A 17,560-nucleotide genomic window follows, 5' to 3' on the forward strand; every position below is an offset into this window, starting at 1 on the left:
GACCAATCAAGGCACCTTTCTTTACACATCGGAGCCATGGACAACAATAAGTCTAGTTTCAACAGAGCTTCAAGCCCAAATGCATAGCTTTTCCAAAATCCACAATTTTATACACAACATATCAATCTTCATTGTGGGTATTGTGGGTACTGCAGTAGTTCCTACACCACCACAATTCACCATTGGAAAAGAAGGGGCTAGGAAAAAATGGAAATAGTGGAACAAGAAGAGAGCCCTCCTCGGGCATGCCCTAGATATGGGAAAAATCAGAACCAGTGGAACAGGAAGAGAGCCCTCACTGGACAAGCCATAACTACGAATGAGATTATGATGGGGAGACTCACAATGCCTAACTAAGCTAGTGATGACATCCCTACCCAGCTTTTTACTTAGAATTACATAGGTAGTTACTATAATGGATTTGTAGCACAACAATTGCATTCTCCACCACCAATGATGATCGAAGGGTGGAAATTTTTTTAATCATCTAACATATCAGATAAATGGCCCAAAATAGTACAAAGTGGCACATATCATTTGTTATATGGCCATGTATATATATTTTCTATGTTCATCACATAGGGAAAGAAGTCTCGATAGCCAAATATTACAAGTATGAAACACTTTATAATTATTGTTCGATCTTAATTACTTTAAATAGTAGTTCCACAAATAAAAAAATTCTAAGTTATCAAATAATCTTTTAGTAATTAAATTCTAGTTTTAATGCATATTTATAATATAATCCATATTCGGATAACTCTCCAATTAGCTCAATCCCTGAATTTTGTCCAAATAGTCTTCTTATTTCAACTAAAGGTGGATGAAGAACTATTGACTTTTTATTTTTCTCTTTTAATTGATGGCCTATATTGATTCTCAAGGGAATATACTCAACATATTCTTAGTCTTAATTCTTATCAACAATTGATGTCTATTACAAATTATGTGAGGCTTCATTGTCTTTTAATTAATTCAAAAGATTAGATTCGTGACATTTGGCTCTTCGAGCACCAATTTCCGAGGGATTTGAGATTATATCAATTTTAATAAGTTCCTCATTATTATTTATAATATTCATTTTTATATAAGCAAATTTCATTTAGAAAAATGATCCATTTTACAATAAAATGTGTAATTCCTTTTTTTTCCCAAGTTAAAGTTGACCCATAACGTTTTTATACATGGTAAATAAGGTAAATGTGTGCATTGGTAAGGAATTCTTTATGTTGCAATACTTTTTTTTGTTATATTTATGAAGCCTTTGGCTATATCAACCACATTAATATTTTTAATGTGGTTGTACTAGTTATGTGATTGTCGGAAAAAATTTCCTTACAGTCTAACATCAATTCTAAATTTATATCTATTAGCTTATTATATAAGATGTGTTTTTATTATAAAGTTTAAGTTACTCTATTGCAACAATATTATTCTTCTTTGAGTTAGACATACATGGTCTTGTATTATTAACAAACTTTATAGTAACTATTTGGTGATGTAGGAATTGATTTGGCTATGTGGGCTTGGCACAATCAGTAACCTAAGTCTTACGGAGGGTTTGCCAAAAAGTTTCGGTTACTATTTTTTTTTCTTTCTTTCAACTATAAACCCTATGGAAACTAAATAACAATTTTGGTTCAATAAATATTCCATAATGGTGGGCTATAATTAACTAGTGGACCTCGAACTAACCTACTTAATTAGATTTTTAATACGGTAAGTTAGAGTAAGTTTTCTTATAAAAATTCATAGAAACCTTCACTCTACAGGAGACAAAATCATTTCCTTATATACATGCATCATAAATAATTATGAATCTTTCACTCTTCAATAAAATAGAAAAATATATTCCATGTAGTCAAACTACAAGTTAAGTTACTTATCATTTTTATAGTAAATCATTGTTTGGTATAATTACTATTCCATTCACTTCCATTTATGTCACTAGTAATTTCTTTGAAGAATGTACACTTCCTTTTATTAGTTACATAAATACTAAGAGTTCTGGAGAGTTAGATATATTTATATGAATAAGGTTAGATAGTAGGGATTCCTTAAGGAGAAAGACCACCCCTCCTGATCAATGAGAATGGAAATCATGTCCATCAGTTTTTCAAGAACAATTGCTTGACAATGACCTAACAAGGTATATTCAAAGACATCAAGACTACACAAGTCCATCCAATGAACTCACATACTTACAAGTCTCACAAGTTTGTCTTAGGAATTTAACTACCTCCAAAAAGTACAAGAATACCATAACTAGCAATGTATTTCCTTCAACAATGTCCTCATGTTCACAAAATTACAACTTTATTCTCCTCACTTGGACCTCATGTAACCGACTACCAAGTCTAACTAATACCAATTCCTTCAACGTACCACTAACTAATGGTTTCTTTCTAAATCAATGGACCATAGAAACTTGTAATTCCATTCCTATTTAAATAGAGTTGGCATATAACTTTTTTTTAAGGTATCAATAACAAAAGTTGTATATATATATATATATATATATATATATATATATATATAGAGAGAGAGAGAGAGAGAGAGAGAGAGCACATATATAATTTATAAATATATATATATATATATATATATATAGAGAGAGAGAGAGAGAGCACATATATAATTTATAAATTGCACAAGACAAGTGAAAAAAAATATCTAGTTAAAATATTTTACTAGTGCGTTCAAAACTAGCATGGATCCATCTTAATTCATCATGTTGCAATACTTTTTTTTAAAGTATCAATAACAAAAGTTGTGTATATATATATATATATATATATATATATATATATAGAGATATATATATATATATATATATCGAGAGAGAGAGAGAGAGAGCACAAATAATTTATAAATTGCAAAAGACAAGTGAAAAAAATATCTAGTTAAAATATTTTACTAGTGTGTTCAAAATTAGCATGTATCCATCTTAATTGATCATGTTGCAATACTTTTTTCTTATATTAATGAAGTCTTTGGTTATATCAAACACATTAATATTTTTAATGTGGTTGTACTAGCTATGTAATTGTTGGCAAAGATTTCCTTAGTGTCCAAAATAAATTTGATATTTATATGCATTAGCTTATGATATAGGATGTCCAAAATAAATTCGATATTTATATGCATATATATATATATATATATATAGAGAGAGAGAGAGAGAGAGAGAGCACATATATAATTTATAAATTGCACAAGACAAGTGAAAAAAAATATCTAGTTAAAATATTTTACTAGTGCGTTCAAAACTAGCATGGATCCATCTTAATTCATCATGTTGCAATACTTTTTTTTAAAGTATCAATAACAAAAGTTGTGTATATATATATATATATATATATATATATATATATATATATATATATATATCGAGAGAGAGAGAACACAAATAATTTATAAATTGCACAAGACAAGTGAAAAAAATATCTAGTTAAAATATTTTACTAGTGTGTTCAAAATTAGCATGGATCCATCTTAATTGATCATGTTGCAATACTTTTTTCTTATATTAATGAAGTCTTTGGTTATATCAAACACATTAATATTTTTAATGTGGTTGTACTAGCTATGTAATTGTTGGCAAAGATTTCCTTAGTGTCCAAAATAAATTCGATATTTATATGCATTAGCTTATGATATAGGATGTCCAAAATAAATTCGATATTTATATGCATTAGCTTATGATATAGGATGTGTTTTCAGTATAAAGTTTAAGTTACTCTATTGCAACAATATTATTTTTCTTTGAGTTAGTGTGGTAAAGGTTGTATATTTGTGCACACTTTTGTAAAAAAATCTTGTAGAAAATTGTCTCATGTTATTAAGAGAATTTGTCTTTCTACGAAAGTTCTAGCAATTGTTTGGTGATGTAGGAAGTGATCTGGATATGTTGGCTCAGCCCATGAACTAACCCAAGTTTTAGGAAAATTTTTCCATAACTTTATGTTATTATTTTTTCTTTCTTTCTTTCAACTATAAACCGTAGGGATACTAAATAACAATTTTGATTCAATAAATATTCCATAATAGTTCTGGAATTTCCTCAAAAAGACCTTCTAAAGAATTCTTGTTCCTTAACACTTAGAAGTCAAGATTGTTTTGGGAAATAATCCTTTCCTTTTATAATAAATATTTATAGAATTACCAATCTATTCACTTCCATTTATGTAGCTCTTAATTTCTTTTGAAGAAATTACACTTCTTTTAGTAATTACCTAAATACTAAGAGTTAAAGGGAGTTAGACTTTTGAATAAAGTACACTTCTTTTAGTAATTATTGAAATACTAAGATTTCGAGAGAGTTAGATATATTTATTTAAGTAAGGTTAGATACTGAGGGGAATCCTAAGTTTCAGAGAGTTAGATATACTTAATTGGTTAGACAGTCATGGGATTCGTAAAGGAGAAATACCACTCCTCTCAACTAATGAGAATGATAATGATGTATACTTCTCCCTTGAGTCAGTTTGCCACTCTGAGAACAATTGATTGACAATTGCTTGATAGTGACCTGACAAGCTCTAAAGGCACAAAGACTACACAGGTCCATCCAAAGAACCCACAAGTCTGTCTTATGGATTCCATTGGCTCGAACTAGTGCAAGAATACCCTAACTGGCAACATCTTTCCCCTATAGCAAAAGTAATTTATAAATTGTACAAGACAAGTGAAAAAGAATATCTGGTTGAAATATTTTATTACTGTGTTCAAAAATAGTATATATCCATCTTAACTCTAGATCTACCAAAAGGTAAGAGGAATAAAATCCATTGAGGTATAGACCTTTTCTCAAGTATTGCATTCAATGATAGGCTCTCATCTTGAAATATTTGATCCCTCTCACGAATTGATAATTCCAAAGTTAAAATAGACCTGAGTTTAAAAAAATTATCTCTATCGTAAAATAACTATTATCTTACCATGTAAGATTTTACATTTTCAATTTAAAAAAAAAATTATAAAATTTAAATAAAGCAAGCTTTTGGTAATTTACTATATTATATATTAATTGAAAAAAAATCAAACTTTTAAAATATTAAATTTGCTTAACATTTCACAAATTGTTATTATCAAAAGAATGAAATATAAAATAAAAAAAACCAATAAGTACATTTATTTATATTATTTTAATTTTAAATAATTCTTGCACTATAATAGAAAATAATGTTCTAATAATACAACTTTTGGTGGGCGATCACGATGGCTAGGGCAAATGCTTTCCTCAGCGCCGCCGACACAAAGCACATCACCGAAGACGCAGCAAACGCAGGGAGTATCAGCACGATACCACGCTCCAGATCAGCCGAATCGTTTTCATTGCCATGGATCTGGCTCCCCTCCACGGCGGATCGGCCCTTGGCGGCAACTCAATCATTCTCCAGGTTTCGGACGAGCCCCCTTTGCCTGCACAAGGGTTTCCCATTCAATGCGCAGTGTGCTTTTCATTCAACAGGGCAGGGCAAGGTCGCTGCAGACTACCATCGCCCAGATCTGCTAACCAAAACAGATAATCAATTTGATTTTGAGCTATCAAGTGAGCACAAAGGCAAGGAAGCAGTGATCTGGCTGTTAGTGACCGCAGGTGCACCAGATCTATCACGGATGCATCTGGATCCACTACGGCCGCATCTGGAAAAAGAAAGAAAGCTCATTAGTGAGGAGGGTAGGCATTCAAACCCTAGAACCACCATCGATCCGCCAGATCCGGAGCTCAAACAGATAAATCAGGGTTTGGTTAAGGCTGATTCGGCGGATCTGAAATAAATATTTATCAGATCGGTAGAAGGAAAACACTACTGTATACAAATCAAGGAAGGGATGGGTGTTCTGGAATTAAAAAAGCAGATCCAGATAAAACTGGGCACTCCGACAACATACCAAAATCTTTTATTTTCAGGACTCTGCATGCAGGACCAACACACTCTCCAGCACTATGGAATAGCTAAAGATTCAACCATCATCCTTAATCTGAGACTTCGAGGCGGATGCCAGGGAACTAGCTCAAAGAATACAGGCTCTTTCCGTGATGCAGTCAAAGGAAAGGAACCACTACAACACAGACCAACACCCACATCAGAGATTCCAGGGCCCTACATTGTGGAACAGAGGCCAGAATCATCTGTGCTTACTGTAGCAATGCCAGAGGTAACAGATCTATACACAGATTTAATTCACAATGTTGTTATATGCAGATTTAATGGTTATTGGCCCAAAGCTGATGCACTGCATCAATGGGTTTTCACTTCATGGACATCCAAATGTGAAATATATCTATGCCCTAAAGGGTTCTTCATAGTCACATTTAGCACAGAACTGGAAAGAGACAATATCATCAATCAGGGGCCTTGGTTTCGGGGCAATGCTGGTCTCTTTATCACCTCCTCGTTCCCGGACTTTGATGCCAATACCATGGTAGTTTCGACGATGCCAGTTTGGGTAAGGCTACATAACCTCCCACTGCATTTCTGGCATCGAAAAGCATTAACAGCCATTGGGAACTCCTTAGGAAAACATCTTAAAATAGATGAGGAGAGAGTTAACCAAGGCATCTTCACATATTCCAGAATATGTGTAGAGGTGGATCTAAGTCAAGGAATTCCACATCACATCACATTAAATTTTAATAATTCACTGTGGTTGCAACAACTTGATTATGAGAACACGGCATTTAGATGTCGCAGCTGCTTGCAGACAGGGCACCTTCAAAATGCATGTCCATTGTCTAGTAGGGAGCCTAAAGGCAACAAGAAACAACAGAGAAAACCAAAAGGTTGGCAGCACACCGAACCACTGGAGGAGGAAGCCCTGAACACGGAACCCACAGACGCACAGAGAAGACAGGAAAAAACGATGGAGGAGAACATCGAAGAGCCCAATTTGGAGTCAAATAGCTTGGTACGGCAGCAAGAATTACAGCTGGAAATAAGCGGAGCCAAACGAGCACATAGCTCTGAAGGATCAGACTCGGATAAAGAACAACCAGTGTACACAGAGGAAAACCAACTTGCCTTAACCGTCCCCACTCCCAACGCTGGAGTCTGGCATAAAGTAGAGAAGAAAAAAGGAAGGAAAATATAGGCTTGTAGACAAAACTTATTCTATTATTCTTTGTTGTATTCCTGTCTTTACAGGAACAGTTTTGCCCCTATGTGTTTTATTTCTGTTTGTTGCCTGTCATTACAGGAACAGCCATATGCATATGCTTTCAAGCATCTACAAAATGTAATTTTATCAATCATGAATAAAATTACGATTTTTCTTACGGGAAAAAAAAATTCTTGCACTATAATATATCTTATAATGTTAGTTGCACTAATTATTCAATAATATTTTAAAAATTAATATTTTTTCTATTTTTTTCTATTGTGTAAGGAAATTTCAGCTTCATTGAAGAGTGGCGATTGTGTAATAGCAGACGATGTTGGAGCTTCCTCACTCTCCAACATTCTCTTCTGCAACTCTTTCATCTCGCTGTCCAATGGAAGAGCATCCTGGCGGCCATCTTCCTCATCCTCCAACTAGCAACTCAAAATCTTATTCTGGAAAAGTTGGAATTTCTGGCCGCTCTTCCATCTTGCTAGGATTATGTTTGGGAAGCTCTTTCATCTCACTCTCTGCGTCAAAATAATTCTCAGTTTCCTTAAACAAGGAGAAATTATCTCTGAGGTAATTTGATAGATAATAATTTCTAAGATAATTTCAGAGATAGTTTCAGATATAATTTCACCATTTTGGGGAATCCGATAATGGTTTGATGTGGAAAGAGATGAAAGAGTTTCTCGAAGGGAATGTTAGCGATATGGAAGAGCTACCAGAAACTCCCTCCTTGTCCGAAGAACATCTTGAATTCTTGGCAGGCTCGTTAGATGATGAACAAGAAGATGGCGGTGAGGAAGGTCTTTCATCAAAGAGAGAGATGAAAGAGCTGCTGAAAATTTGCTCTTTGTCCTAACAAGAGCATGATTTCATGGCTGGCCTATTCGAGGAAGAGACAGAAGATGGCAGCTACTTCAAGAGCCATGAAGATCCAACACCGTATGTTGTTCCACAATCCCCACTCTTCAATGAAGCAGAAATTTCCTTCTACATGGAAGAGCAACATTATGTCTTCCAACATTATGTTTTTATGGTGGTTGTTCGATGAACCAGATCGGAACTCACCATGACTCATAGTGTAATATTCAGTCGTGGGTGTTCGATGAACCAGATCAGAACTCACCATGCGTCATGATGTAATATTCTTGGCTTAATTGAACCTGTTGCAATATTATTCCCGTTGGAATATTGTTACTGGAACCTCTGTTGAATGGGAAAATATTATATTTGGTGGTAACCCAATGATACAGTAGGGATCTAATCTAGTGTTTTCATGCGGCAACAACATCCCGACACATATTCCTCGCTATGAGGAATTGAGCCAAACATTTGAATGAGCTCAGAAGGTGGAGGGAGAGGCAATTTAAGACAATAAAATTACAATGGTAACCTAAATTGGGAAGACTAATTATGTTACAATGCATTTGATTTCATGCAGTTTGGTTTTAGAATGTTTCTATGATTAGTGAGGGACTGACAACAAAACCGTTATTAATTTTTAACTAGAATCTCATATGTTTTTAACAGACAATTAAGGTAATTTTGTCATTATTTTTACATAAAATTGATTTACTGTAAGTTTGTGATTTTGTTTACATTTTCTATTTACTAATATTTATATCAATCACATTTATTAATATAATTGTGCTAGTTTTTAAATAATATAAAGTTAATATAGCTTAAACAATACTCTATATAAATTAAGCAATTATACTTGTTTGTAGGTTGAATTTTCAGTACTAGTGGCATTGAATTCTTAGACATACAAAATAGTTAATGAAAATATCAAATTGAAAAACTTACAATTCTAGAAAGTATAAAGCCAAGGTAAGTATATTGCCCAGGGTAAAACAACCTCAGCTGTGGAAACAAGGAGAAAGGTATCAATTTCTGTCACACACTTAAAACTAAATGAAACCATTCAATTCCAATGGCCTTGAATATTTGACAAAATAAATAATATTTAAATTTAATTTATTGATTTTTTAGTTTGAAACTTAAAATATTTGAAATGATTTTCATATTTGTTAGATAGTGTAGAAGATGAAGAACGTTCTCTTGAAATCAAATCTTCTTTCTTTATTTATTAAAAACAAATTTCACAATAATTTAATTCTATTCAATAATTTAGGAGAAAAGAATTAGATTTTATCATAATAATTTTATAATATATATTAGTATTTGGTTTTCATTCATTTAATCTTATTATTTTTTTTAAATTATTAATGAATGAAAACCAAATACTAATATATATTATAGTGCACTGAAGAAAATAACAAAGTGAATGGAGCATGAATGAGAAAATGAAACCTTAAAATGTAGACAGTTGTAATCACAAACATAGAGAAGTAGTGGTATGTAAAGACATTATTGCTTATACCCCTTGATCATGAGGAGAACAATTTTCCATGAAATATAAAGAAACATTAGTGTGTAAAGAAACCATTGCTCATATTTTGATCATAGGACCAACCTAGATCCGTCTTAACTCCCTATCTACCAGAGATCAAATCTCTTCTCACTGTAAAAGAGGTTTGTGTGATTTGATCCCTCTAGGCACTTGGTAGATCCCAAGTTAAGATGGATCTAGGGTGGCTTACTCTCTCCCTTTAAATAGGCTACATTGCGCACTAATACCATGGGTGAATACCATGGGTTCTAAATACCATGGGCCCTTTTTTTATTATTATTTTATATTTATAGGGTTATTTTTTTTATTTTGACTGAGTTAAAATATTTACGTTACAATAGTATTTTTATTTAATTTAATTTAATTTTTATGTCATTTGAATGAGTTAAAATGTTAAACATTACATTACAACATCACTACCATACTTGGATGAAGACGTCTATCGGCACAACCAATTTACCTTGGAATATTTTTTTCTTTAAATTAGTTATATTCCACTTAAATACAATGGGAAAACTGTGGGTTCTTATATACCTAGAGCTTGACCGAGTCAAGTTTACCTCAAGACTTTATTTCCTTTTAAATTGTAAAGTTTGCAAAATTTCAATTAAGTTTATTTATAGTGATGTGGAGAGTTAATTATTATTTTCCCTAGCCAAATTAATTAAGTGAAAAAATATGAGGAAATGTTTTCACCTAGAGAGATTTGACCATTCTTGGAACTTCATAAATCCATATCTAAAATGTATCGGGGCATGTTAATAATTATTAAATATAATTATTATTTATTTTAAATATTTTTTCAATTATTTATTTTTTATCTAATTTGATCGAGTCAAAATGTTTTAATTTATAATTAAAATTGTTATATTTAAATTTTATTTTTATAACATAATGGGACATTACAACATCTCTTCCATATTAGGCTCACATAAAAATATTATAAAAATAAATTATTTCTAAATGTAGGTTTATGTGCTTGGTATCCATTCAAGATTTTGACGGAGAAATTACATTCATAAATTTAATAGTAAGAAAAATAAATAAAATTTTCACCATGAAACGTTTAAATTATTTTAATATAATTTAGATATATGATGGTGATATTTTTTTGACCTTATCATTTTTTTCATCTTTACTCTATTTAATTGCTTGCTTGGATAAAACTCCACATCTTATATTGTAAGTTTATTGTAAGTATTATTTTTTAATATGCTTATTAATTAAATTTTGATATGGTTACATTAAAACAAATTTCAGTTTATAGATACTATTTATATGTTATATATTTTAGTGTGATAAATCGTTTAGACATAGCTAAAAATTAATTATAATATTTTTTTATTTTATATTGAATTAAAAATAATCTTATAAAATAAAATTAAAATAAAATACTTATACAATATATTTATTCTGAAATTAGTTATGGTTTTTGGGTATGTGGTATTGATAATCCATGATATTGTTCTATGGTATTATAAGAATTAATATTTACAAGTTAATATTGAAAGTGGCAGTGAATATCCATGGTAAAAAATATTGTTATAATGTAAGTTTGTTGAGAGGCCTCCAAAATAGATATTATTTAAGGCCCTTCTCACCATCCTTTGGCATGTTTAGCCTTTCCTTTTGCACTTGATTATGTGTTTATAATTCATGATATTGTTCTATGGTATTATAAGAATTACTATTTACAAGTTAATATTGAAAGTGGCAGTGAATATCCATGGTAAAAAATATTGTTATAATGTAAGTTTGTTGAGAGGCCTCCAAAATAGATATTATTTAAGGCCCTTCTCACCATCCTTTGGAATGTTTAGCCTTTCCTTTTGCACTTGATTATGTGTTTTTCAATTTTAATGTGTTCTTAGGAGGGTTAAGAGATAATTATTATATCTTGTGTTCCTAATGTATTAAATGTGCATGATATTTACGATATCTTATTCAAATCATATAGGAGTCCAAAAGGAGAAGATTATGGGGCTTGTTTCCTTCTACATGTTAACCAAAAATTGGCTAGCTCAAGGACATTCACTACCTCAGTGTGGTTGTGAAGACTCCAAGGAGGCATATCCACATTTCTAGGGATTTTGGAGGGAAGTACATTCACTACCTCAATGTGGTTGTGAAGACTCCAAGGAGGCATATCCACATTTCTAGGGATTTTGGAGGGAAGTAGTCCTCCCTTCGAGGAGGCTCCCCCTCAAGAATGCAGTCGTCCCTTCAAGGAGACTTCCCCTCAAGAACGTTTTGTATAAATAAGGGGCCTTATCATCCCATGAGGGATTCAAAACTATAGATCAATATAGTCATCATCAAAGAAAGGCTCTTTCCCATCATTTCAATTTGTGATGTTTCATGTATGAACACTTTTCAAGATTAATTAAAAGCACTCTTTTCTTTTCAATTTGATTTCTTATAGGTGACCTGAGTATCCTTGAGTTAGGGCCCAACCCAGGTTCTCAAGCCCATTTCTTCACTACTACATGTAGGGGGGTTTTAAGACAATATTTAAGATAATATTTGAGTCAATTTTCTTAACTTAAGACAAAAAGAAACTTGTCTATTATCTTAAATGTTGTCTTAAAGCAGTTGTCTGAAAATATAATGTCTCAAAAATTTGTCTTTATAAAGACAATATAGAACACATATTATTATTGTCTCTATAAAGACAAGAATTATTGTCTATTAAGAGACAATTTCATTTGTCTCTCTAGAGACAATTTGATTTGTCTTTGTAGAGACAATTTCATTTTTATATCTTTAGAGACAATTAAATTTTTGCCTTCTTATTGACAATAGTTGATATTAAAAACATATTGTCTCCATAGAGACTATATGTCCGTAATTCAAACTATTGTCTCTCTAGAGACAATATAAAAACATATTTAAAAAAATAAATAAAATCATTTTGAATGTTCTTTCAAAGTAGTTTCAACATTCAAAGATCCAAAATAGTGATTTTAATTACCTTAAATCTTTATTGTTTATGGATACCAACAGAATAAAAAAAAAAAAAAAAAATCCATTATTTTTAAGGCTAACAGCAAAGTAATTTTAAATCTAAATGAAAAAACAATTCTCGAAAGCAACATTGAAAATAATAAGGCAACACACTTATATTTTCTAAAAATGCATTCACGTCATTTGAAAGTGCAGGATCCTCAGTTAGAACTTCATTTTAAGACATATTATGAGTCAGAAAAGAAATGTTCTAGATTTCTCCATCCTAGAGGAGGGTTTACTCTCTAACATAGAAATTCAAAGCTTCAATCACATTAAATGGTGGAAATTAAATTCATATACAGTTGTTAAACCACAATTTCAATACCCTTGTATAATTGGAATTGGCTTCCTTGATAACAAAGAATTATAATAATTTATATGAATCTGAATTTACAATTGATTCGAAATTTTGTCTTCATGAAGGTTTTGCAAAAGATGAAAAATTGACACAGGTCCTGGCAACACAATATAGGCCAATTCTAAATCAATTGGTGACCTGCATAATTATCTTCTCCACTATTGGCTTTCACAATTCAAGTTGGCTCCGTCTCCTATTTGCAGCCTGAGAATTACTACAATTGGTATCCAAATTGGTGGTGATATAGTTCTCCATGAAGCTTCATATCCAATGAATCTAATTTGGGTAGTGAACTATTATGATCAACTTCATAGCAAGCTAAAGTTGTAGAGAAGTCTCTACCAGTAGCTTTTTTCTGGGTAATTAATCATTTCTTGGAGGCACACCAAAACACCCATCCTTCTTCTCGTTAATAATAAAATAATAAATTCCTATTAGGCAAGTTTTATACCATTGCTCAAACATTTCCAAGAGAGCCACTTACTGAAATAAAATAAAATAAATGTAGTGCGTACCTGAAATAGAAATGTGTACACTCTTAGTATTTCTTCATTATCATGTGCCTTGCCATGCCTGATTCCCCGGAGCACTTGCAAATGAAATAGTAGAGTCATTTTAATTTTTTTATAATAAAAACCTCTACCATCTTTATAATAATTAGTAATTGAAATAAATTAAAATTCTACAAACTTATTAAACTCTCAATATAAAAATGGCTCAAAAACAAAATCAATATACTCTTTAATATAAACATAATTTTAATGATGATACCATCTCTATTTTTGGTTGGTAGCACTATTTGTTCCCAAACAAAGCCCAAAAATGTTGTGAATACTAGTGAAAATACTAGGTAAGTTTCAAACCTTTTTAAAATGAAAGTACATCACCTATTTTTCTCTGCAATGGGATGGGAGGTATTTGAAATCTCTTATTAGAAGAGTGAGTAGAATCTCTTACTAAAACTTGAAAAATCTCAATCAACATTAATACTCAACAATCATATGGGATTTTCACTAAATGAGGTCATAGGGGAGAGAGAAGTGAAGTATTCCACCTAGCCAGATGACGTGAGATCAAGTGGTGATTGAGCTGGGAAACATCAAATAGAGAAGGGGAAAGTTGGTTCAAAACATAATAAATGTCATCCTTCCCACCAAACTACTCAACTGGATGGTACTTTGGCTATCGTAGTAAATCATAGAGAGAACTCTCCCACAAATTCCATTGCTTATTACAATAATGAGTTGGGAAGCATGAGAAAACGAATTCAATGAAGAGAGGTTGAGTAGAATCAATCTTCATTCAAAAGGGTTTGTGGTTTTCTTTCCCCTGGAGTGTTGGTAGTGTCGAGTATCACCAATCTGGTCTACGGGAAATTGCCCCAAAAGGTGCAAAGACAGGTCGACAGATTTTTTAAATTGTTAAAATAATATGAGGAATGCATTTGTAAATATGTATGCCATATATATTTACAAATTTAAATTTTAGTGGTGTATAACTATTCAGTTTTATGTACTGTGATCTTATGCATACAAGTGATGGCTTTAAGGTGGTTGCCCTCGGGTAACTAGTTTAGCATTCTACATGCCTCTTCTCAATGCAAATGCAATATAATATAAATATACACATAAATATAAAATAGATGCTCCTATGACACTCTACTTATGAGGTCTTTTTGTAAATGACACTCCCACTATGTTGTGTGTTCTTGCAACGTATGTTGGAAAAAAATTCATGGAAGAGTGAATTAGAGATATATCATAAGATATATACCTTCAAGTAACATAAACGATATGGGTATGCTAAAGGATAAATCCTTTAACCACACTGAAGGAAAAACATGATGACAAATTTCCCAATCAAGAATTTTAAGGATCACTTTTCAGCAATTAATAAATCTGTATAGGAAGATGCATCTTCAAAGCTACAAATATCCAAAAATAGCATATGGTGGGAACAACAGTAGTAGTTACAAACCCAAATGAAGTAGAAATGTTTTCAGGAAATTAAGGAGACATTAATACAGAAGGGTGTATATGAAAGGACTCAGATTTTAGGCATCCTAAATGAATGTTATGGAGAAGAATGAGTCTTTCTTTGGAATCAGCTATCCTTAGCAGCCAACTATTAAAATTTGAAATGGTTATTGAGGAATAATAGAGGTTGTTGTTAATATTTGAAATGGCTATTGAAGAATAATAGATGAAGAGTTTCTCACACTCTATGCGTGCCTCCGAACAGAAAAATTATGTGGAAAGGCATTGTGAAAGCAACCAAGGTGAGGAAATCTTGATGGTAGTAATTCATGCAACAACCAATAGATAGTTTATAAGTATGGGCAGTGAGCACCATGAATCTCTATGTCAATAACAGTTGGATAAAGAGAATGTCAGAGTGAATTATAGCCATATATCATATGAATATCCGACTTCGAGTTGCATAAAGAGTTGGTTTTGCTGCCAAAAAATATTGAGAAATTGCCGATCAAAAATTCAAGGAGCAATTTATAGCAATTAATCAATGTATCACAAATGAGGGATAAAGTAAAAAAGTAGACAAATTGCAGACTCGGAGTTCAAGGAGCATTTGGGAGAAATTAATTAGTCTATCACAGATGACAATACATCTTATAACATGCAAGTATCCCAAAGGAGTAGCCAGTGAGAAAAACAGTAGCAAGTGCAAAAATGGAGAGAGCGGATGCATTTTTAGCAAACTTGGGAGAAATTAATACACAACAGTTATATGAAATGACTCAGTGGTTGGCCCTCCCCAATAAATGTTGTGTAGAAAAATCATTAGAGCCGAATTGCTCCATTTCTTGGTTGTTATATTGATCATGTTATAGTGATCTTACACACAATAATACTCTATCTGTAGATATGGAATCTGGAACCATATTTTGGTGTATGGATGCAGATTTCTGGGTTGTTTTATGGAGCAAAAAATAGTGCATAGATTTTTTGGGTTGTTTTCTAATTGATTTGTGACATCATTTTCACTTCTAAAGTAATAGATCCATAATTCCAACATTAACTCATAGATTATGGAAAAATGTAACATTGAAAAGAGTTGAGAATACATACACAGTTTCCTTCTCAGGTGGGGTTGCCAAAGGTGGTTCCGGGTACTTTTCCTCTAATATTTGGGTTATAACATCCGAGTCTGGAATCCACTTATAATCAATCTTGATGACAGGAACTTTTCCTTTAGGATTCATATGCAAAAACCTATGCACCAATGTCTTCAACTTAGCTCCCCTTGATTTCCCACATAAACATAGGCACAGTCTCACAGTCGTAATCAGTTTTAACCATAGCCATAAAGAAATGGCCTACATTGAAAACAAAAAATAATATATGGGCCTCAGAACTATAAATTTACCAGTCATGTTTGTTACTAGTATTAATGAACTTCATGTTGCATGGGACCTGTTTTTCCTTGACAGTAAGAAAAACCCTCTTGCTAAAGGGACCTACTAAAATATGTGTTCAATACATTAAGATTTACTTCATACATTAAAATGGTTGAAATGCATTGATAGACGACAAATTGTTTGACAGATAAAGATGAAATAAAAGCCAGGAAATGCAACATTGAATCATTCTTCTAAAAAGGGGAAAAATGACAGAAAAATTAATTATAGTCCAAAAAATTACCTGTGCAAATATGTGTTCAATACATTAAGCTTTACTCCATACATTAAAATGCCCAAAATGCATTAGTAGACCACAAATTGTTTGACAAATAAAGATGAAATAAAAACAGAAGAAAACAAGAAATGCAAGGTTGAATAGTTCTACTAAAACAAGGGAACATGACAGGAAAAATTATTTACAGTTCCCAAGCTTATCAGGTGCACCTGTGGCAACCTTAACACAGACTTCCAGTGCTTCAACCATGCACACAATTCGTGTACTACTAATCTTCCTCCTCTGAATCAAGACCTTGGATCTAACCCCTTTATCGCCAAATAAATGGGTACTAGAGACCACAATTAAAGGCTCTACGATACAACACCACTGATTCCAGAGAGTTGCAGCATAGATGTTTTGCTACAGCGAGAGACAAAGTGGAAGCTACACTAAGCATGGATATCATAGCCATCTCTAAATTCTGTAAATAGACCTCACTCTCATAGGTTTCCATCCTCCCCATTTTTATGAAACTCATTAGTGGAAGATCACTCTGCACTGAAAATCCCCATATATGAAACGCAAATAACAAATGAATTCATTTTACAATCCAATCCCTGTCACATAAATGCTAAAATAAGAAACTCTAGGTTCCTTCCAGAGACTTGTCGACGCATTTTTCTCTGAGAGACCCTCATATCCACTGTAATGCAACTCACAATAATGTTGGCAAGAAATCAAATCGTGCACCATAAGTTTTATGTCCAGTGCCATAAATTCCACGAAACATTCAAACGGACTCTCTCAGAACCTCGACTTAAAAGGTGGGCAGAGATGTCAAGTGGAGAGTGACTTAAAATTTTTTGCACAGATGTCAGATGGACATTAAAAGGGTAGATGATTGACTGATTCAAAAGAAGGTGTATCGGCCTAATTATGTTAGACACCATGGATTAGAGCATTACCAAAGCTTGTAGCTTATTTCACAAAGCCCCAAACATGAGGATTAGACTGTATAGTGGCTAGTTGAGGATT

The 17,560-nt window shown here is 32.4% G+C and overlaps 1 pseudogene; it reads right to left on the reverse strand.

The window, feature by feature from the left end:
• Nucleotides 1-15,927: 15,927 nt before the first annotated feature.
• Nucleotides 15,928-16,997, reverse strand: LOC149177694 (glutathione S-transferase DHAR3, chloroplastic pseudogene; annotated as a pseudogene).
• Nucleotides 16,998-17,560: the final 563 nt, after the last annotated feature.

The sequence above is a fragment of the Pinus tabuliformis genome, chromosome 4_1, assembly GCF_031772625.1.
Source record: "Pinus tabuliformis cultivar Carrire ecotype Pingquan chromosome 4_1, CPIR1, whole genome shotgun sequence".
Lineage (NCBI taxonomy): Eukaryota > Viridiplantae > Streptophyta > Pinopsida > Pinales > Pinaceae > Pinus > Pinus tabuliformis.